The 23,612-nt window shown below is 43.9% G+C and overlaps 1 long non-coding RNA gene across 1 annotated transcript in view; it reads right to left on the bottom strand.

The window, feature by feature from the left end:
• LOC137522890 (uncharacterized) overlaps positions 1-5,485 on the bottom strand; it is a 120,145-nt gene extending 114,660 nt beyond the window's left edge. The window contains exons 1-2 of the long non-coding RNA XR_011022479.1: positions 5,212-5,485; positions 114-277 (exon numbers count right to left, since the gene is read on the bottom strand). This is a non-coding gene — a long non-coding RNA (uncharacterized lncRNA). The remainder of the gene's footprint in view (positions 1-113; positions 278-5,211) is intronic.
• Between the last annotated feature and the right edge of the window lie 18,127 nt (positions 5,486-23,612).

Raw genomic sequence — 23,612 nt, 5'->3', positions numbered from 1 at the left:
TGGCAGATGATCAGCAGCACAGCCAGGCAAAATACATTGTTTAAACTCCCTGGCAGTACTAGCCGCCGGGAGCTCAATGCAGTGTGTAGCGCGCAGCAGGCATTTTTACTCACCCCCCAGGAGATTCAGACGTTGGTAGCCAATCTCCTTCCTGTCTTCCGAAGCTCTGAATCACTCTGGTGGCGATCTCACTGCCGGGTTACAGCGCCTCCCGGAGGACAGAGGGAAAATTGCAGTGTTGGAGCCCAGGAAGGTGAGTAAGTGCTGATTTTAGGGTCTGAAACATGAGGTTAAAAGGAAATAAATATTACAACCTCTATATTCCTCTCGCTTTATGGTCCCTTTAAAATGAAACCAAGGGGAAAATAAACTGATTAGATAATCAATTGTATCTATCCTTCTACTCCTAAAAATGTCTTTTTTTTCTTAGATATCCCATTATTTTATTTTATGCTTAAAAAGTAGATTTAATAATTTATTGTTTCTGCTCAGTGGTAGAGATGGGCCGAACGGTTCGCCGGCGAACGGTTCCAGGCAAACTTTGGTGGTTCGCGTTCGCCTGGACCAAGCAAACTTTTGCGGAAGTTCGATTCGCCCCATAATGCACTATGAGGGTCAACTTTGACCCTCTGCATCACAGTCAGCAGGCACATTGCAGCCATTCAGGCTACACTAAACCCTGGAGCCCCCCCCCCCCCCTTATATAAGGCAGGCTCGCTGGCCATTACACTCACTCGTCTGCCTGCTATTAGACAGACTAGGGCGAGCTGCTGCAGACTTGTTCTCCTAGGGACAGATTAGTTAGGTTCTTGGCTGCTTAGCTTGCTCCTGGCTGATTATTATTGCTTTTATAGCACCCCTCAATAGCTCTTTTCAGAGCTCATCCTGTACTTTTTTTTTTCTATGTGTCAAACTTTTGTTGCATGCACAGCCTTGCTAATTCATAGTGTGTGTGCCACTGCCTGCAGCCAAGCACATTCAGTGACTACCTGTGTGTGTGACAGGGAGCTGCACATTGTACTACCCAGTACTGCATATACTGCAGTACCTGTTGTGCTTACTTGTATGCGCTTTGAGTCCTATGGGAGAAAAGCGCTTTACAAATGTTATTGTATTGTATTGTACTTAACCCACCTCATCACTGCATATACCCAGCTTTGTGTTGAGTGAACCCAGCTCACTGCATCTAACTACCTGTTGTGTTGCGTGAACCCACCTCACTGCATCTAACTACCTTTACTGTTCAGTGAACCCACCTCACTGCATTTAACTACCTGTTGTGTTGAGTGAACCCACCTCACTGCATCTAAGTACCTTTACTGTTCAGTGAACCCAGCTCACTGCATCTAACTACCTGTTGTGTTGCGTGAACCCACCTCACTGCATCTAAGTACCTTTAATGTTCAGTGAACCCACCTCACTGCATCTAACTACCTGTTGTGTTGCGTGAACCCACCTCACTGCATCTAAGTACCTTTACTGTTCAGTGAACCCACCTCACTGCATCTAACTACCTGTTGTGTTGAGTGAACCCTCCTCACTGCATCTAACTACCTGTTGTGTTGAGTGAACTCACTTCACTGCATCCAAGTACCTTTACTGTTCAGTGAACTCACCTCACTGCATCTCACTACCTTTACTGTTCAGTGAACCCACCTCACTGCATATAACTACCTGTTGTGTTGAGTGAACCCAGCTCACTGCATATACCTAGCATCCCCTGAGATGGACAAAATGGACAAACCAGGTAGAGGAAGAGGAAGAGGCAGACCCAGAGGAAGGCCACCAGGCACCGGCAGGTTTGTGCGAGGTGGTGTTGCTGTGATTTCATGCGGACCTGTCCCAAAATACAGTGCTCAGAAGAAGGCACGTGTCATCACTTCCCAAAATTGTGAGGACGTGGTTGAGTATTTAACACAGAAGACCATCTCCCACAGCCACCAGCACTACAAAAAGCACCACATCCGCTGCATTTGACACTTCGCAGGAGTTATTTGGTGGTGGTGGTGAAATCACTGATTCCCAGCCACTACTGCAACAACAAGAAGAAGGCGCATTTACACCACCTCATACGTCTGAGTTAGGTGGCGATAGTATGAACGTAACATGTGAGGAAGGGGATGATGAACCACCTGCAGTTGGTGCAGTTGAGGAGGTGTCTGACGAAAGCGAAGCTGGGCAGGAGGATTATGATGACGATTATACGGATGCCACGTATGTTCCCAGTAGAGGAGATGACCAGGAGGACAGTTCAGAGGGGGAGTCAGAGAAGAGTAGGAGGAGATGACTCCATGATAGAAGCAGAGGGAGCTCGTCCTCAGAAACAGCTGGGGGCAGTGTCCGGCGCCATTTATCGCCAGCTATGGACAGCCAGCCAACATGCCCTTCAACGTCAGCTGCTGATGCCACCGTAGCGCCCTCACCCCAGTGGGGCTCAGCGGTTTGGACATTTTTTAACATGTGTGTCTCTGATCGGAGCAAAGCCATATGTTCTCTCTGCCAACAAAAATTGAGCTGTGGAAAGGCCAACTCTCACGTATGGACAAGTGCCTTACGAAGGCACCTGGAGAGAAGGCACAAACAGCTATGGCAAGAACACCTGAGGAAAAGCAGCACCCAAAAGACAAGTCACCCTCCTTCCCCTCTTCCTCCTTCAGGTGCATCGTCTTCATCCACTTTCTCCCTTGCACCTTCACAGCCACCCTCCTCCACACCGCCTCTTCCCTTGAGTGGTTCCTTCTCCTCTGCCCACAGCAGTACCCAGCTGTTCGTAAAGGAAGTATTTGAGCGTAAGAAGCAAATGTCTGCCAGTCACCCTCTTGCCCGGCGTCTGACAGCTGGCGTGGCGGAACTATTAGCTCTCCAGCTATTACCATACAAGCTGGTGGAGTCAGAGGCTTTCCTTAAGTTTGTGGCCATTGGGACCAGGGTTGCCAACCCAATTTCACATTTTTCCTGGACAAAATGGTAAAAAAATCTGGACACCCCAAGTTTTGGACAGACAGGGGGCGGAGTCAGGGGCGGGGTCACTAGCGGGCTTTTTACAGCTTCTTGTGAATTTCAGGAGGAAAGAAATATAGCTGAACAGGTCATTACTGCTTTAAGGGGAACTGAAGTAAGAGGTATACGAAGGCTGCCATATTTATTTCCTTTTAACCACCCTGGCGTTCTATTAAGATCGCCAGGGCAGCTGCATGAGGGTTTTTTTTAAATAAAAAAAAAACTATTTCATGCAGCCAACTGAAAGTTGGCTGCATGAAAGCCCACTAGATGGCGCTCCGGAGGCATTCTTCTGATCGCCTCCGGCGGCCAACAGTAACACGGAAGGCCGCAATGAGCAGCCTTCCGTGTTTGGCTTCTCCTGTCGCCATGGCGATGAGCGGAGTGACGTCATGGACGTCAGCCGACGTCCTGACGTCAGCCGCCTCCGATCCAGCCCTTACAGGGCAGCACACACGGCTGGCAAAGTGCCGGCTGCGTGTGCTGCTCTTTATTTGATCAAAATCGGGTTAGCAGGGCCTGAGCGGCACCCTCTGGCGGTAATGGACGAGCTGAGCTCGTCCATACCGCTAAGGTGGTTAATCAATACCAGTTGCCTGGCAGCCCTGTTGGTCTATTTCTTTGCAGTAGTATCTGAATAACACCAGAAACAAGCATGCAGCTAGTCTTGTCAGATCTGACTTTAAAGTCTGAAACACCTGATCTGATGCATGCTTGTTCAGGGGCTATGGCTAATAGTATTAGAGGCAGAGGATCAGCAGGGCTGCCAGGCAACTGGTATTGCTTAGAAGGAAATAAACATGGCAACCTCCATATACCTCTCTCTTCAGTTCCCCTATAAGGCTCAAGTGAAGCAGCCCACGTGAACTGGGAAGAATTGTTTCCCCATAAAAGAAGCATGATGTCAGTGCTATATAAATACATAATAATAATATGGTAGGACATTAGACTATGACTATGGTAGGATAAGATTGTGAGCTCCTCTGAGGACAGTCAGTGACATGACTATGTACTCTGTAATGTGCTGCAGAAGATATCAGTGCTATATAAATACATAATAATAATATGGTAGGACATTACACTATGACTATGGTAGGATTAGACTGTGAGCTCAGAGGACAGTCAGTGACATGACTATGTACTCTGTAATGTTCTGCAGTAGGTGTCAGTGCTGTATAAATACATAATAATAATATGGTAGGACATTACACTATGACTATGGTAGGATTAGACTGTGAGCTCCTCTGAGGACAGTCAGTGACATGACTATGTACTCTGTAAAGTGCTGCAGAAGATGTCAGTGCTATGTAAATACATAATAATATGGATGAGATTTAAAATAGGAGTACAGCGCACAATAATCATATGTAGTAATAATCCATGATGCTTGTTAAAGTATACAAATGACAGTGCAAATTAAAGCAATTGCCAAGCAATACTGGGCATATCATAAACCGTAGCTCAAACCCATGTAGAAGGAGCAAGGTATATATTACACAAATGTGCAGGTAAACCAGACAGTGTAGATACCAAAGTGTGCAATTAACCAAGTAATGTGCAAACATCAATAAAAGTGCTAAGTGCCTGAGGTACAGTAGATATGAATCAAATGAGGAGAGGTGCTGACAAAGTGGAGAATGCTGAGGTACAGGAAAAAATACAGAGAGTAAAACGTGAATCAAAATAAAGCCACCGCAAAAGGGTGGACAGCGTGTAGCTCACTGTGAATAAAGACTATTAACATGGACAGAGGAATCCAGTGTATGAACAATGAGGTATGAAAAGGTGGAGTTTACCAGAATGATCAGAGATGAGATACGCAACTCATAAATTGTCGCACACACTGGCCTCACCACATAGTACCTGGCTCTGTCTGGCTGCTGTTAGTATTTATTACTTGTTTACTAGATAAAAAGTAAGAATCAATTTTTAATTGTATGCCCGACAGTTACACTTTAAGGCTAGTAAAAAAAAAATCCTGGAACTCCAAGATGCACACTTACTATCATATCTAGTGTTAGCAATTGTATGGGAATTTACAACCAGAGATAACTTGCTCCCATTCCCCTGGAATTTTATAAAGCACTGCAATTAGAGTGGTGAAATTCAATTTGCCTTTTTTTTTTTTTTTTTGCTGCAGACACTAGATGTATCAGGGTCTGAACTACAACTTTGAACAGAGCTAATACGATTCATAAAGCTATAAATTACCTGAAAGTAATTAAGTAACAAGTTAGTCTGGCTAGGAGTCTCCCAAGGAACTGATGCCTGGTTACCGTTATGAGGTACAGAATGATCTCTAAGCTGATAGTAGGGTGTTATCAGCTTCTGCCTGTCACAGTCACCGCTGCTGACACACGTGACTCCTGTGCTGAGATTTGGATGCACAGCTGCTCTGGGGGAGAGGCGCTTAGAAGACGGGTGAATTTGAAGCTGAACAGAGCACGCTGATCTTTTTCTCTCCCCACTACAGCTGCTGCTGAGCTGTTTCCTGGACGGGGTTGTAAGGGGCGGGCTTGCTGGCTGCCTGTCTCTCATTGGCTGGAGAGAGGCACCAGCGTGAGAATCAGGGCTACTGATTGGAGGGCGGCAGGGAAGGCGGAAATAGAAGCCTGAGGCTTCTTACAGACTTGCCATTCAGGACCAGGTTGCCTGTGTAGCCGCGGTGATCGCGGCTCTTGACATTTTAGACGGACGCTGGTCCTGAAGTACGGACAACTACGGACAGGGGAAATTTCCTGTCTGTAGTACGGACTGCCCGTACTTTCACGGACGGTTGGCAACCCTGATTGGGACACCACAGTGGAAGATACCACGCCGCACTTATTTTTCACGAAAGGCCATACCCAAACTGCACCATGCAGTTGAGAGGCAAGTGGTGTCATCTATTGCGAAGTGCGTTGGGTCAAGGGTCCATCTGACCACGGATGCCTGGTCTGCCATGCACGGGCACAGCCCATTGGGTCAACCTGGTGACTGATGGCAGCAAGCAGGGAGTACGTGGCTGCGCAGCGGACCGACTTGTCACACCTCCACGGCTTGCAGGCAGGCCTCCAGCCACCTCCTCTCCGCCTGCTACCACCTCTTTGCTGTCGTCATCCTCCTCTTCCTCCTTGGCTGGTGCCGTGATCTCCTCTCCAGCTACACAGCCCCCGCACCCCAGGGCCTATGCTGCATGCCAGGTACGATGGTGTCACGCAGTGTTAGACATGTCTTGCCTGAAAGTGGAGAGTCACACTGGAGCAGCTCTCCTGGCTGCTCTTAACAAACAGGTGGAGCCATGGCTGACCCCGCACAAGCTTGAGATCGGCAATGTGGTGTGTGACAACGGCAGCAATCTCATATACACATTGAATTTGGGAAAGCTGACACACGTACCCTGCATGGCACATGTGCTGAATATGGTCGTGCAAAGATTTGTGACCAAGTACCCAGGCTTAGAGGACGTCCTGAAGCAGACCAGGAAGTTGTGTGGGCATTTCAGGCACTCTTACAAGGCCATGGCATGCTTTGCGTACATTCAGGGTAGAAACAACTTGCCGGTGAGACGCCTGATTTGCGATAGCCCGACTCGCTGCAATTCCACCCTGCTGATGTTCTCTCACCTGCTATACCAGGAGAAAGCCGTCACCCAGTACCTGTATCATTACCGTACAAGGACACAATCTGGGAGGATGGGGATATTGTGGCCCAACAACTGGACACTGATGCGAAATGCATGCAGGGTCATGGAGCCCTTTGAGGAGGTGACCAAACTGGTGAGTTGCGCTGAGGGCACCATCAGCGACTTGATCCCCTACGCCTACTTCCTGGAGCGTGCCGTGTGTAGAGTGGTGGATACAGCTGTGGAGGAGCGTGAATGAGAACAGGTACGGCAGCAGGAGTCATGGGAGCGATTTACATCCGAACCCGATGTTTCCACAACAGAGGGGGCAGCACAGAGGGGGAGGAGGAGGAGGAAGAAGAGGAGTCATGTGGGGAAGGAGAGCATCTGATGATGGTGATGAGGAAGGTGTTTCTGTGGAGGAAGAGGCGGCGGAAGAAGAACAGCCGCGGCAGCCGTCACAGGGGGCTTCTGCTGCTCCACGTTCCCGTGGTATTGTTCGTGGCTGGGGGGAGGAAGAGGAGTTGCATCCCATCACTGAGGAAGAGCAAGAGGAGATGGAGAGTACGTCTGCATCCAGCTTTGTGCAGATGGCCTCTTTCATGTTGTCCAGCCTGTTGAGGGACCCCCGTATCAAAAAACTCAAGGCGAATGACCTGTACTGGGTGGCCACGCTACTAGACCCTCGGTACAGGCACAAAGTGGCGGACCTGTTACCAACTCAACAGAAGGCGGAAAGGATGCAGCACTTGCAGAACAAGCTGTCGATGATGCTTTACAATGCGTTTAAGGGTGATGTGGCTGCACAACGCAATCAAGGTACTACTGGCAGTAACCCTCCTCCTCCCAAGTCCACGCAGGCAAGGACAGGACGCACCAGCGATCTCAAGGTGATGTTGGACATGCGGACATTCTTTAGTCCAACTCCTCGCCATAGTCCTTCCGGATCCACCCTCCACCAACGCCTGGACCGGCAGGTAGCCGACTACCTGGCCTTGAGTGTGGATGTAGACACTGCGAAAAGCGACGATGAACCCTTGGACTACTGGTTGCGCAGGCTTGACCTGTGGCCAGAGCTGTCCCAATTTGCCATACAACTTCTCTTTTGCCATTGGAGGCATTGTCACTGAGAAGAGAAGTCGCCTAAGTCACGACAGTGTTCAGTACCTGACCTTTATCAAAATGAATGAGGAATGGATCACAGAGGGCTACTGCACGACCGAAGACTAAGTCAGTCCCCACACACAGCATCTCTGCCTGCAGGTCACTTGCCTTCTCCGCCACCACCAACAGGGTCCAGGACTCTAGGCGGATTCCTGAATTTTTAAGGCCGCTGCTAGCAGCGGCCGCTACACTAATTTTTCTGGTACGTGTACATGCCTGCCTAATTTTTCTGTATGCACTGCGGGCGGCTGCAACAAAAAAACAAAAGCATGTACATGTGCCCATCCCCCTTCGTGATCAATAACTTGCCGCGGTGAAGGGGCTTGCGTATCACAATGAAGCAATGACCGCCGGCTATTTGAGTGTCTCGGGTGGGGGTGGCACGCAAAAGATAATAAGGTCATTGCATCATTGTGGTCAGACCAAATTTGATCAGCTGGACAGTCACTGTTGTTCTATCATTGAGCTACCACAGCCCGGCGACCATATGGGCTTGAAAAATGCCACGGCCTACACTCTCGCCACGGTGCGCACCAGTCCAGCACGGCCGTCACTACGCAAACAGCTGTTTGTGGTGCGTTACACAGTGAGTTTGGTGAGTCAGTGTGAAGCAGTACTCTAATTACACTCCCTGATTGATGTATACACATGCAAGATGTTTGAAAGCACTTTAGGCCTGCAATTTAGCATTCAATGTGATTTCGGCCCTTAAAACGCTGCTTTGTGTCACATCCAGATTTTTCCCCGAGACTTTGGGCATGTATCCCACTCCGCCATGCCCCCCTCCAGGTGTTAGACCCCTTGAAACATCTTTTCCATCACTTTTGTGGCCAGCATAATTTTTTCTATTTTTCAAAGTTCGCATCCCCATTGAAGTCTATTGCGGTTCACAAACTTTTCCGTGAACCGAACTGGGGTTCGCGAACCGAAAATCGGAGGTTCGGCCCATCTCTACTCAATGGGTGTCTATTGAGTGCCCCATACCTAAAATATATGAACTATTGGCCATTTTTATTTATTCCCTGCTCTCAGAAGCTCTTCTCTGCAGGAAACAGTTTTATGGCTGTAATTCCTTATCAGTGAAGGGTTACACTATAATCTGAGACTTTATGAGCTCTTGCGGGGAAGTTCCGTTTCCAAGCTTGCTAATATTTTGCTACCCGTTATTTAGTTTGGTAAGGACCCTCCTGGTCCCTGTGCTGGTTTGCAATTGTTTTTAAAGTTTTTTACTTCTCTTTTAATGGCTATGCTTAATTAAATTATGTACTTTTCTGAATACATGCACATTGGTGGAACATGAGTCAATTCAGGTGTCCTCATGATATATCAGTGGTGCTACTTTAAAGAGGAACTCCAGTGAAAATAATTTAATATAAAAAGGTGCTTAATTTTTACAATAATTATGTATACATGATTTAGTCAGAGTTTGCTCATTGTAAAATCTTTCCTCTCCCAGATTCACATTCTGACATGTATTACATGGTGACATTGTTACTGTGGGCAGATTATGTAGCTGTTCTGGCTTTAACAGACAGCTATAAACAGCCATTTCCTGTGTGTGTCATTGTTACATTGTGGCAGTTTGCCCAGAGTACCGTACGGTACCAGAGCCTCTTGTGGGAGGGGTTTCAGCACAAAATCAGTCATACAGCGCCCCCTGATGGTCTGTTTGTGACAATCATTATATTTTTCATGTAAAAGTGGGTATCAGCTACTGATTGGGATAAAGTTCAATTCTTGGTCGGAGTTTCTCTTTAAGGAACATACTTCTTTTGTATAATCTGACACTAGAGTCTGACAAAACAAAAACTGCCACTTGCATGCCTGAAGTTTTACTCTTTCAGGCACACACACATAAAAAAGGGAACTAGTGGCTGTTTCCTACCAGTGGGTGCTCCTTCCGAGGCTGTGTCTACACAATAAATGTCTCCTGGCGCAAAAGATGTGCCAGGTGTCTATTGTCTTCTCTTGCTGGTTTATGTCGGTCCTAATTTTTCATCTGTGACACCAATGGAGAATATCGAAGAGCATCCTTTCCATTTTATATAAGTGCATATTTTTGTAATGCCAGCTAACTGTTCTCTCATGAATTACTGGTTACTTGTGTGCCTGGCACTGTACATACATATATTTATCTCGTCAAGTCCCTCAGGCACACTTTAAAGTGAACCCAAGGTGAGATTGATATGGAGACTGCCATATTTATTTCCTTTTAAGCAATACTAGTTGCCTGGCTATCCTGCTGATCCTCTGCCTCTAATACTTTTAGCCACAGATCCTGAACAGGCATGCAGCAGATCAGGTGTTTCTGACAATATTGTCAGAGCTAATAAGGTTAGCTGCATGGCAGCCTCTATATCAATCTCTCCTCGGGTTCACTTTAAAGCTGGACTCCAACTGAAAGTGTCAATTTGCTTTATAAATTAGACAAATTTAGCCCCAGTATTTTGGAAGCTGTGTATAGCCATGCAGAAAGCATAAAGTTGAAACTGTTTGTAAGCTGTTATTCTGATACCTGGGAAATCTCTTCTGTTTTATATTAATATTATTATTTAAAAAATATATACTCACATCACTCGCAATGTAATCCCTGTCATGTGTCCTTTGTAGTCTAGGGCCAATTTAGGGGTACCTATTAAAGCACCACATGTAGAAATGGGCGCAAAATATCAGCATAGAATATCTGTAATTTTACCAATACTCTATTATCCACTATAGTAAAATATCAGTCATTTTACTGATATTTTACTATGTCCTAACCTAATCTTTTCTCACACTGAACCCTCCCTCTTAACGCCTAACACTAACTTTAACCACCAATATGACTAACCCTTAAAGGACATCTGAGGTGAAAATAAACTGATGTTTATAAACTCTTTCTCCTAAAAATTACTTTTTAAGATATCCCACAGTTTTATTTTATATTTAAATCTAGTTTTTAAGTTTTTACTGTTTCATTGTCTCTGCTCAGTGACACTTTCATTGAAGGAAACTAGGGCTCAAATCTATGAATTATTGATCCTTTTTATTTCTTTCCTGCTCTCAGAACTATTTACTGACAGGAAAGTGTTTTATGGCTGCTATTACTTATCAGTGAGGGTTATGCTATAGTCTGACCCAGTCTGACCCGGTCCTGACCCGGGCAGAAACTTTCTCTTGCATACCTGATGTTTAACTCTTTCAGACAGAGAAAGAAAAAAAGGAACACCGCCTAGTTATTTGTGTGCTTGGCACTGTACATACACATGTCTATCTCATCATGTCACATGTCACCTCGGTTGTCCTTTAACACCACCCTGACCAGGGGCGTATCTAGAATTCACTGGGCCCCTGCAAAACTTTGAATGGGGCCCCCTCCCCCCACCTTCTGTACAGGGAAACTGAGAACCAATGTTTTTCACATGGTTAGTGCACACTTGAATGTGTTTTCCCCATGCAGATAAAAACTGACAGCAGTGAAGCACTGAGAGCGTTTTCTCCATCAATTACATTTGCTTCTGTGATAAAACTTGCATATTTTCACACATATAGATACACAAGGCCTGTAGAAAACGCATACAGAAAAAGCGGTCCCAGCCTCAGCTTATTACACTCACTCTGTCCATCTCTGATAGAGCAGAACTGGCTCCGCAGATTTCTCCAACATCACTACAGTACACATCACTTGCTGAGGGGGTGGAGAGATTGGGGGCTGAGCACTATACACAAGAGCCTGCTGCACACTGAATAGGGACTGTCTACAAATCTTTTTCTACAAAACTTTGTATGATTCCTTATCAGTGGCTGTGCAGATGTGGTCATTAGAACAAGTTTTTCTCTCCGTGCCCTTAGTTGTCAGTCTCTCAGGAAAGGGAATAGAAGCTTCTCTCCCACGGGGCCCCCTGCAGCTACTGGGCCCACTGCGGCTGCCTCCCTTGCAGGGTCTATTGTTACGCCCCTGACCCTGACACTTCAACCTTAAAAACCCCCTCAGGCCTTACCCTTAAGACCCCACACACCTAACCCTTAAGACCTCATGCCTTACCCTTAAGACTTCCCCACCCTTAACATTAGACCACACCCCTTACCCTTAAGACTCCCTTACTCCTAACCCTTAAGACCCCTCACACACCTAGCCCTTAACACCCCCCCACTCCTAACCGTTAAGTCTCCCCCCATGCCTAACACTTAAGACCTCCACACCTAACCCTTAAGACCCCCCACACCTAACCCTTAAGTCCACCCCACTCCTGACCCTTAAGACCTTACCCCCACACTTAACTTTGAAAAGACCCCCCCCCCCCCCCCCCCCCACACACACACACACACACACACACACACACCTAACCCTTAAGACTCCCGACGACCGGCGATTTTTTAAACGATGAGCAATTGTTTCTGCTATCTCACAACATGGGTACAGACCATACAGATGCGCAATTATGCAAATGACAATTTAGCAACACGCAGCGATAATGAACTCCATGACTGGATCTTTAAGATCCCTGACGACTCAAAGTACCATGATCGCTTGACTTCCCATTTGGACCCGTCGTGTAACATTGCGTGATGTTGTTTGTACCTTCAGGCAGGAAGATTGATTGGGGAACACTTGATGGAATCGGACACTGCTGGATCAATACTCCTGCGTCGCTTTGGTGATATTTGGTAATTGGTATTCAGGTTAACACAGTGCCTTACATTTAACGTGTTGAATGCCAAATGTGGCACGTTTATTAGCAGATCTGTTAGAGGGGGGGGGGGGGGGGGCGGTTTAGGGTTAGGCATGGGGGGGTTGGTTAGGGTTAGGCATGGGGGAGTTGGTTAGGGTTAGGCATTGGAGGGGGATTGGTAAGATTTAGACATTGGTGGGGGATTGGTTAGGGTTGACCATTGGTAGAGGGAGGGCTCGTGGGAGAATAGGGTTAGCTTTAGCGGTAGTAAAATATCAGTAAAATTTACCATTAATTTATTACCCCTGCCCAATAGTAGAATATGATTAATTTTACCGATATTCTACTGGTGTCGATTTCCAATGCCCAGATTTTGACAGCGCCTATTTTGCATGTACAAGTTTTGGTTATATATTGGGGTAACAAACTGATCTTTAAATTCCTCTTCACTGGATTTATTTTGTTGCTCTGTACTTATTTTACTTTTTAATAAACTTTAGCTATTTGTTTTCACATTTTTGTTGTAGTATTGAAATATAAATCAATAAAAATTATATTCTTAATAAATTAAGAAAAACCTCTGCAGAAAAGAAAAAATAAATAAATTAAAACTAATAAATGGGTGGGGGGATAAAGAAAGAAAGAAAAATATTTATATAATATCTACTTATAAAATAATAGATACATTTAATAAAATAGATTTATATAATAATGTATATAATATAATTTATTTATATATATATGTAATCAGGGGTGAGTTCAAATTTTCTCCAGTCATTTTTGCATTGGAATTTACATTTTCGCTTAATGTAAAATTTTCCTAAATAAAATATAAAAAAATGTCATTTTTTTCCTTGATCTGTCTTTTTTTTTTTTTTTTGTTGCTTATTTTTAGGGATTGACGGAAATGCTAAATTTTAATTCCATGGAAATTCTGATGTTTTGTTTTTCTGATTTTCTGTTTTCCCAATTCTTGTTTTTAACGATTTCTATTGTTCTGAGTTCCAATTTTCTATTTTTACAACTTCCATTTTTTCAGATTTCTGAGGAGTATTTTATTTGCCATTTCATGCACCAGAGAATGCAAAAATGTATAAAAAATCTGGATATCTGAAAAGTTTAAAAAACAGAAAATCTTCTGATTGGTCCAAAATTGCAGCATCCTCTGATTGGTCCAATGCTTCCGAGTTCTTTGATTGGACTAAAATTACGGAGTACTGGTAAATCGGATTTCCGCAGAATGCTTATTTCTGATTTCCAATCGGAAATGCCTATTTTTGATCAGAAATGTGGAAATTTCAATTCTGCGGAATCCGAATGAGAATATTCTCATTTGTGTGAAAATTAATCATTTCCATTGACTTAAATGTAGATGGCGAAATTGTGTTCACATGCCCATATATTTTTACAAATATTTTCATCTCTGTGAAAATGTATTTTTGATGCCCAAATTTTTTTTAAAGAATAATGTCATCTGTGCAAAAATGTAATTTCTTATGGACAAATATTTTCATGAATATTCTATGAATGTTTTTGCAAATATAATATGGAATAGAAAATTAATGGTCAAGTGAACTTATCACCATTATCTATGATAACATTTTCAAGCCATAAGTATTTTTATCCTGTATGACCCGATAGATTAGAAATTAAGGTAAGTGGATTTGAAGTATCAGCAGAAACTCCCTGAATGCCTCTAGATCACATGAACCCTATGACAACAAATATATTTGACATTAAACAGTATATCACAGCTTGACAAGGCTCTACACTTTGACAAGGCTCTACAGATGATACATGATGCTACAGGTTCACCTTCTGTAAATAAGTAACATGACTTGCAAAAAAGCATTCTTAAGATATTTGCTCTCTGTGGTACTGAAAGGAATATGATGCTCACAGACTCACCATGTTGGCCAGAAGATGAGCAGTGTTGTTCGGAGATCCACTCAGACACCATCCTGCCCCACCGAGGTCTGTTACTTTGTGTGGATCAGTGACAGCTAACCGATGCTATGAGGGTATATTTGTCTGATCTGTTATAGAACTACTTCCTGCGGCCATTGTCTAGATCAACCCTGAAGCACTTGGATTCTTCAAGACAAGAAAAGGAGCCCTTTTTTTCTGCTAAAAACTGGTTCTTTCTGCTACGAGCAGGTAGCAGGTAGCTCAACCACCCAAATTTCTGTATTAAGTACAGCAAACTTGTAGGACAAAGTGGTTTGTTTATCTAAGAATGCAACACTAATAGGTCAGTTGTATAATATAAAATCAAGTTATAACTCATCTGAAAAAATAAATAAATGATTAAATGACAAAAGCGTCAATCAAATAATACTATGCTGGGATTACCCCGCTTTTGAATTAGTTATTATTATTATTATTTAGTATTTATATAGCGTGTATATATATATAGTTCTCATTTCTTATTGAATGAGGTGGTTACTTGTAAAGTGACCTCTGTCTAATAATGCAAATATGGTCTATTATTGATTTTACTCATAGAACAAAAATATACCGCCTGACCAAAGGTATGTGCACACACAAACTCCACTCCCATATTTGCTGGTTGACTATTTCATAAATACTATTCAGAAGAGTCTGGCTGCATCAAAAAAGATATAGCATAGTATTTCAATAATTAAATATCAAATTCTCATTCAATAAATAAGTACCAGTAAATTATGACTAAAGAAAGACTCTAAAGGCCTGTACCCACCTGATGATTTTGTCAGGGATTCTTCTGACGACCGGTGATTTTTTGAGCGACGATCAATCGTTTCTGTGCGATTAGGCAAACGACGCACTGTGAAGCATGGTGGTAACAACCGCTACGGTGGATCAGATCTTTAAGGTCACTGATGACCCCCGATGACTCCTGTACAAAGTGCCGCAATCATTTGAACTCTTGTTTGCGCCCATCGTGTGATGTTGCGTGTTCCCACGGGCAGGTAGATGGATCGGGGAACCTCTTTCATTGGGAGGTGTTGCTGTGAGGTTCCCTGATCCGTTGTCAGGTGAGTATTCAGCAAAACCACTTAACGACCAGCCAACGCCTATCGGCAGCGGCTGGTCGCACCTGGGTTTCCATGGAAACGGCCGCGTTTCCTGTCAGTTCACGGCGGGGGGCTTCGTGAACAGCCTGCGATCCTCCGATCGTGGCTCGCAGGCTAAATGTAAACACCCGGGGACGTAATCCCCGGTGTTTACATGTTACGCCGCTGCTGTCACAGCAGTGTCATAAAGGAGATTGGCAATCCCCAGCCTCTGATTGGCCGGGGATCGCCGCCATCTGATAGGCTGAAGCCTATCTGAGGCGGTACAGGATGAATCGCCGTCCTGTGCCGCCTGTATGGAAAAGGGGAGGGAGGGAAGGAGAGGGAGGGGGGAATATCACTGCGGAGGGGGGCTTTGAGGCCCCCCCCCCCCCCCCCCCACTAGAAAATCTGTTCTTGCTGACATCAATCGTTACAAAGCTCTTTTATGTCTTGCAGTTGCTGTACATTCTTTTTTAATAATCACCATACATTTGACACTATTATATTATATTTTTATATTTACCTGTTTTTTTTAACTCTGTGCTACACTATATAAATTATTATTAAAAAAAATAATTGTTCACAGATGTATTCTCCATTTTACATGTAGCCAGTGCCGTGAGTGAAGAATCAGTGTCATGTGACAATGGTGAGGCTGGTTTCTTAGCAATCTTCTAATCTTGGCCCATCTTGGAGTTCTCCTTTACACTGGTTGTTGGATAGTGTACTGGTTAAGGGCTCCGCCTCTGACATAGGAGCCCTGGGTTTGAATCTTGTCTCTTCCTGTTCAGTAAGCCTGCACATATTCAATTGGAGACCTTGGGCATGACGACTCCCTAACACTGTCTACTGAGCGTGCCGTAGTGGCTGCAGCTCTGGCAATTTGAGTCCGCCAGGGGAAAAGCACAATATAAATGTTATTTGTCTTGTGTTTTGTGTAAACTGATTTAGAATCAGTAACTGGTTTGTATACTACCCAAAAATATACAACATAATGAAAAATAATCATGTAAAAATACCATACAGAGACAGACGGGAGGCTTGAAGGTAGAAACTGGAAACCCTTTGGGCTACTAAATTCTGCGCTGCTAAATGCTTGTAGAAAAGCAGGTTCATTCTGCTACATGTAGGTTTGTAATCGCTAAAAGTATCTTTTTACTTACATAATAACCTTTATTATTTTTACCTGTGTTTACTTGTGATTTTTCTCAGAAAATGCTGAGGCTAATCATCAATGGAATCAGACCTAGAAATAACTGTCCGTAATGCAGGTTTTGCAGCCAACAAAAATGCCTTCTTCACTCTTGGGTTTCTTAACTTTATTAATGTATCTAATAAAAAAAAAAAATCACGTTAACATTTTTTTTCACTACCGTGTTTTCCCCGAAACAACTGTCTTATATTAATTTTACCTCTAAAATATGTGCTGGGGCTTATTTTCGGACAGAGCTTATATTTTTGAGAGGTATAAAATCGGACACTATGTTATAGTGTATGGGGGGAGGTGTGCAGTCTCTTGGGGGGGGGGGGGGGGTGCGGTCACAGAGCCGCTCCAGCATACAGCACATGTGCGGCGACCGGGTCAAAGGGTGCCGACCATGTTAGGATACTGGAGCCATTTACAGGTGAATGGAGGGGGACGCAGCCACAAGGGAAGTGTGGCAAGAGACTGCACACCTCCCCATACACAACCATAGCGTCAGATTTTCTACCGGTATACAGCTAGGGCTTATTTTTGGGATAGGGCTCATTTTTGGGGAGACACGGTATGTGTATGTTGTAGATGAAGTTACCTGCTGTAGGTGTCAAAGGTGCACAGTTCCACAGTTTCAGATGGCGCTTGCCCACCTCACAGTTGACAGGAAGTGGCTGTATTTTTATAGTTTGTTAATGGTGTTTAGGGAAAGAAATGAATCTCAGAAGGTTAGGTACCTGAGGAAGGGCAACATATTCCTGCCATGGACAGGGGAGGGGGGTGGGGCCGTATCACTAGCTGGGTGGAGATGGATGAGGCCAACCAAACTTCCTGCCTGAATGACTAAACGGCTATTGGTTTTTAAATTGTACTGCTTCAGGAAATAAAGGTACTCTTGTCTTAGAGAGTACCCCATATTTTGTACCCCATATTTGTTTACTACTTTGTACAGCGCCATGGACTATGTTGGCAATTTATAAATAAATAATGATAATAACAACAGCATTTAATAAGCTCTCTGTGGCATCTCTCCTCATTTGTTTAGCTATCTTTGACTAAACGGGACAATATGTATTTTTGCACACCAGATGTGTCTGTCAATTACTGCTTCTTTCAGCTGTTGCATAGGCATGTTAATAGCTTCACATATGTTGTCTAACCATCTTAACCTCTGCTGTCCTCTTCTTCTTTTTGATGGAGCAAAAAGGTAGGTACATGCAGATAGGCACCCGGTATAACAAGATAGAACTCTTTACTGAAGATGGCTAGTGTATAAAGGCTTTTGACACTAGTTTGCTCTTAACAAAAAAAGTATGGTAAAGTTGTGCAGGTAGTTCAGGGCAATTTTAACATTATTTACAGTATTGTGCAATTAACACAACCTTTATTACCTAGGTAACGTTAAACTTCCTAGAGTAATGTGCCCTATACAAGTAGCATAGCTTTACTCTAGCAATGTTTGCATTACCTAGGTACAGCGGGTTGCTGTCACGAACATTGCCTGCTGGTGGCAGCATTTGCTTGAACTATTGTGGACTTATGCTGCCCACCAGCAGATGGCTCTATCCAATCTATGGACTGCCACTGCAGTTATTTGATCCACCTGCGGATGATATCTTGAGTTGTGTAAGTTGTTGCTGCAGTTCCTGGGGCTACCTGGGAGTGGTATCAGGAATCCCACGGAATATGCAAATCAAGTCACCTGACAGATTGAACTGCCTATTCAAGGCCTGTTTGTGCTTCAAACCAGTTCCAGACTATTGAGGAGGACCTGTGACACTGATATTTGGACACCCTGTTCCAGTCTTCAATCTGATTATGTACCCTGACCACTGCTATTGTCCTGCCTTTGCCTTCCGATTATGTACTATTGCTATATATATTTTGCATCTGAATCTTGTATATTGTTTGTAATAAATAGTTAGTATCTTGGTGTTGGGCATGCTGAGTGTTGTTGTTCGCTGTGTGTTTGCTGTGATCTTACTTGCACATACAGTGGAATCTTGGTTTGCAAGCAGAATTTGTTCCAGAAACATTCTTGTATCAAAAGCACTCTTATATCAAAGATCATTTCCCCATAAGGAATAATGAAAAGTACTGCACTGTATAGTAAAAATGTAAAAAAAAAAGACTTTCTCTATAACTAACAGAATCATGGCTATCTGGCTCACCGCAACCTTTTTTTGTGTGTGGCTTTAACAAGGAACTTATTCAGTGACAGTTGCTTACTTTTGAGGATTTCACAGAAATGTGACATTGTACAGTCCTTATATACACTCAGATTAAAGGTGCACTACAGCAAAAAACTGTAAAATGTAAAATATGTGCAAACATATACAAATAAGAAGTACATTTTTTCCAGAGTAAAATGAGCCATAAATTACTTTTCTCCTATGTTGCTGTCACTTACAGTAGGTAGTAGAAATCTGACAGAAGTGACAGGTTTTGGACTAGTCCATCTCTTTATAGGGAATTCTCAGGGATATACCGTATTTCGCGCCGTATAAGACGCTCCGGAATATAAGACGCACCTAGGTTTAGAGGGCAAAAACCAGGGAAAAAATATATGTATACTAAACCTAGTGCGTCCATATTCCAAGAGCGTCTTGTACATGCTCTCCCCCAAATGGTGTCCCTTATGTGCCCTCCTGTGACCTTCTGTGCCCATTATGTACCCTCCTGTGCCCATTATGTGCCCTCCTGTGTCCATTATGTACCCTCCTGTGCCCATTATGTGCCCTCCTGTGTCCATTATGTACCCTCCTGTGCCCCTTATGTGCCCTCCTGTGCCCCCCTGTGCCCCTTATGTGCCCCCCTGTGTCCATTATGTACCCATTATGTGCCCCTTATGTGCCCCCCTGTGCCCATTATGTGCCCTCCTGTGCCCCTTATGTACCCTCCTGTGCCCCTTATGTGCCCTCCTGTGCCCCTTATGTGCCCTCCTGTGCCCCTTATGTGCCCTCCTGTGCCCATTATGTGCCCTCCTGTGCCCATTATGTACCCTCCTGTGCCCATTATGTACCCTCCTGTGCCCCTATTGAATGGTGTCAAGTGGGTGGCCGCTCTCTCCCAGTGTCTATGTTCCCCTTTGTAAGTGTAACGCGTTCAGGCAGCCTGATCACATACCACATGGCCGCCGCGATTTCAGGCATCGGTTTCCCTTAATAAAGCTGCTCGGTCTTCTCCTCTCTTGTATGTCCACTCCACTCGTGCGCATGTAAAAGATCGGGCAGCTCGGCTTCCATACAGCTTGACCGCGAGGATTGCAGACCAGTTCTCTGTGCGCGGCTGCCTCTATTGACAGGCTCATACTGATGACGCAATTAGAACGAGCCTGTCAATAGAGGCAGCCGCGCCCAGAGAACTGGTCTGCAATCCTCGCGGTCAAGCTGTATGGAAGCCGGGCTGCCCGATCTTTTACATGCGCACGAGTGGAGTGGACATACAAGAGAGGAGAAGACCGAGCAGCTTCATTAAGGGAAACAGATGCCTGAAATCGCGGCGGCCATGTGGTATGTGATCAGGCTGCCTGAACGCGTTACACTTACAAAGGGGAACATAGACACTGGGAGAGAGCGGCTAGCGGGCACACACAGGCAGGGAATCCCCGACATGGCGGCGGTTCTTATCGGCGGGCATTCGGAGGTCGGGGATTCCCTGCCTTTGCCGTATAAGACGCAGGGACTTTTTCTCCCCATTTTTGGGGGAGAAAAAGTGCGTCTTATACGGCGGAAAATACGGTATTTATTTTCAAAAGCACTTAGTGAATGGCAGTTGCTCTGTCCATCTGCCAAAAAACTGTGTAGGGAGCAGGGAAGCTGGCCAGCATCATTGTTTAAATCCTTTTTAGGGAATATATTTATAAGGAATAAAAGCCTTGCTGAGAAGAGGTGGACTAGTCCAAAACCTGTCACTTCTGTCAGATTTCTACTGCTTACTGTAAGTGACAGCATTATAGGAGAAAAGTAATTTATGGCTCATTTTGCTCTGGAAAAAATGTACTTCTTATTTGTATATGTTTGCACATATTTTAAATGTTACAGATTTTCACTGAAAGAAGAACTCCAGTGAAAAAAATGTAATAAAAAAGTGCTTCATTTTTACAATAATTATGTATAAATGATTTAGTCAGTGATTACCCATTGTAAAATATTTTAAATGCCTGATTTATATTATGACGTTTATTACATGGTGACATTTTTACTGCTGGCAAGTGATGCTTGCTGTTTTGGCAGTTGGAAACAGCTGTAAACAGCTATTTCCCACAATGCAACAAGGTTCACAGACAGGAAACTGCCAGGAGTACCACGGTACTCAGAGCTTCTTGTGGGAGGGGTTTCACCACAATATCAGTCATACAGCGCCCCCTGATAGTCTGTTTGTGAAAAGGAATAGATTTCTCATGTAAAAGGGGGTATCAGCTACTGATTGGGATAAAGTTCAATTCTTGGTTGGAGTTTCTCTTTAAGTACAATTAGGTACAGTCCTGCAGCGTCATAGGGAGAAGAATTATCGGCTCAGTAGGGATGATGTGATGCATGTGTACTTTGTTTGCTTGTATATGAAGACGTTGCTTGTTTATGAAGTCAAAATTTCATAAAAATGTTTGCTTGTCTTGTAAAGCGCTCTCAAACCAAGTACCTCTTAATCTATAGTTTTACTGTAATTGTATATAGCACAGCTGCAAATAAACTTTTCTTACTTTTAAACGTTTGTTACTTCTTGCTTCCAAAGCTAATGTAATCTGGTCTTCAGTACATTACTGCAAAACATAGTTGTTTGCTTGTCTGTAAAGAATTTCAGCAATCTGTCTGCACGATTCATGGCTAGAGATGGCCCGAATGGTCCGCCCGGTGGGTAGTCCCGAGCGGATATCAGCTACCCACGCCCGCGGCGTGTAGCGAACACATATCGCATTTGAGCCACCCTCTATACCTCGTCATTGGGCTAAACTTTGACCCTCTACATCACAGTCACCAGACACATGGCAGCCAATCATGCTGCACTCCTCCTGGACCCCCGCCCCCCCTATAAAAACGCAACAGCATTGGCCATGTTCTCAGTCTGCTGATGCTGCTATTAGTGAGAGGAAGGGAGAGATTGCTGTAGAGATAGGGAAAGCATTAGTTAGGCTGTTAGCTTGCTCCTCACTGAAATTTGTTGCTGAAAGCACCCGAAAACAGCTCTTTTGAGAGCTAATATTCTTCTGATGTTTTTTTGTGTGTGTGCGTGCGTGCGTGCGTGTGTGTGTGTGTGTGTGACACTGACTGTCTGACACTGCATAGATACAGACCTGTCTGTCGTAGCTGTGCCAGGCCCAGCCAGCACACAGTATTACCACTGCATATATTTCAAAAAAGATCTTTTGAGAGCTAATATTCTTCTGATGTGTTTTATTATACCATTGCATACCTTTCCTCTGTACCTGTGTGACAGCATACTCTATTATAGCAGTACATACCTTTCCGCTGTACTGTGTGACAGCACACTGTATTATACCAGTGCATATCTTTCCAATGCATCTGTGTGACAGCACACTGTATTAGACCAGTGCATATCTTCCCAATGCATCTGTGTGACTGCACATGGTATTAGACCAGTGCATATATTTCCACTGCATCTGTGTGACAGCATACTGTTTTAGACCAGTGCATATATTTCCACTGCATCTGTGTGACAGAACACTGTATTAGACCAGTGCATATCTTTCCACTGTATTTTTGTGATTGAACTAACTAAAGCATAGATCTCTTTGTGGGTGACTCACTGCATACAGCCCACAGAGAGACAGGGACAGTTAGCTAGGCTTTTCTTTATTGCTGAAACCACCCAAAAACAAAAGCACTTTTGAGGGCTCATATTGTTCTATTCTTTTTGTGTGTGTGTGTGTGTGTGTGTGTGTGTGAGAGACACTGCATACAGGCCAGGCTACAGTCATTGCTGGGCCTTGCAGTTCTGCTATCCTCTTCTATCTATTACAAGCCAGCACACTATCATCATAAGCTGTGCTTAGCTTCCAACTGTATCTGTTATTGAGATCTGTGTGGGTTACACACTGCATACAGGCCCCAGTCAGTTGCTTGGCCTTGTAGTTCTACTATACTCTTCTAACTATTGCAAGCAAGCCAGCACACTGTGTATCACAATTGAAAATGATCACTGAAATTATTACCTTGATATTTGTTTTATTTTTTTTTATAAATAAAGTTGTTTTTCTTACTAACAAATCTATACATAAAAAACTTTCAGGTTTTTTTCAATAACCTACCTTTCCCCGAACCTTAGGAAACTGATACTGCACTTGGTCTTAGCCAAAAGGCAGAGAAGCGTTCTATTGCTTGCAAGTCTCCACTGCGTGGCTCTGCATTGGAATTGGATGACACCACCCCCACCATGAATGGCAAGCAGGCCTGCTGACTTTGTTTAGTTTTTTTTTGAAAGTTATCATTGAAATTAGAATTATTACTTTGATTTTTTTTATAAATACAGTTGTTTTTCTTACTAACAAATCTATACATACATAACTTTCAAGTTTTTTTTTCAATAACCTACCTTTCCCCGAACCTTATAAAAACTGATACTACAACTTGAGAAGGTCCAGGTGTAACTTTGTACACAGCACAAGTTCTTTATGGCACCGTACAGGTCAGTGCTCATCGGCAGGTATTAGCTCTGGAATTACCATAGTTATCAAAGTAATATATCAAGAAAAAAAATTGTAGAATTTTATAAATAATTTCAATTTTCAATTAATCAAAAAAAAAAAAAAAACACGTATTTTTAAATTTTCATCATCATGGCCTGCACTCTCGCCAATGTGCGCACAAGCACGGCCATCACTACACAAACATTGCCGCCGAGAGGACTGACAGTTTATGTCCGGGGCTGGGAGTGTCAACGGACAACCCTTTGCGGCTGTTTTCGGCGGTGCGTTAAACAGTAAGTTTGCTCTGTCAGTG

Source organism: Hyperolius riggenbachi, chromosome 6 (genome assembly GCF_040937935.1).
Source record: "Hyperolius riggenbachi isolate aHypRig1 chromosome 6, aHypRig1.pri, whole genome shotgun sequence".
Taxonomy (NCBI): Eukaryota; Metazoa; Chordata; class Amphibia; order Anura; family Hyperoliidae; genus Hyperolius; species Hyperolius riggenbachi.
Note: the sequence above shows the minus strand (reverse complement) of the source record. Positions and strands in the feature narration are given on the sequence as shown.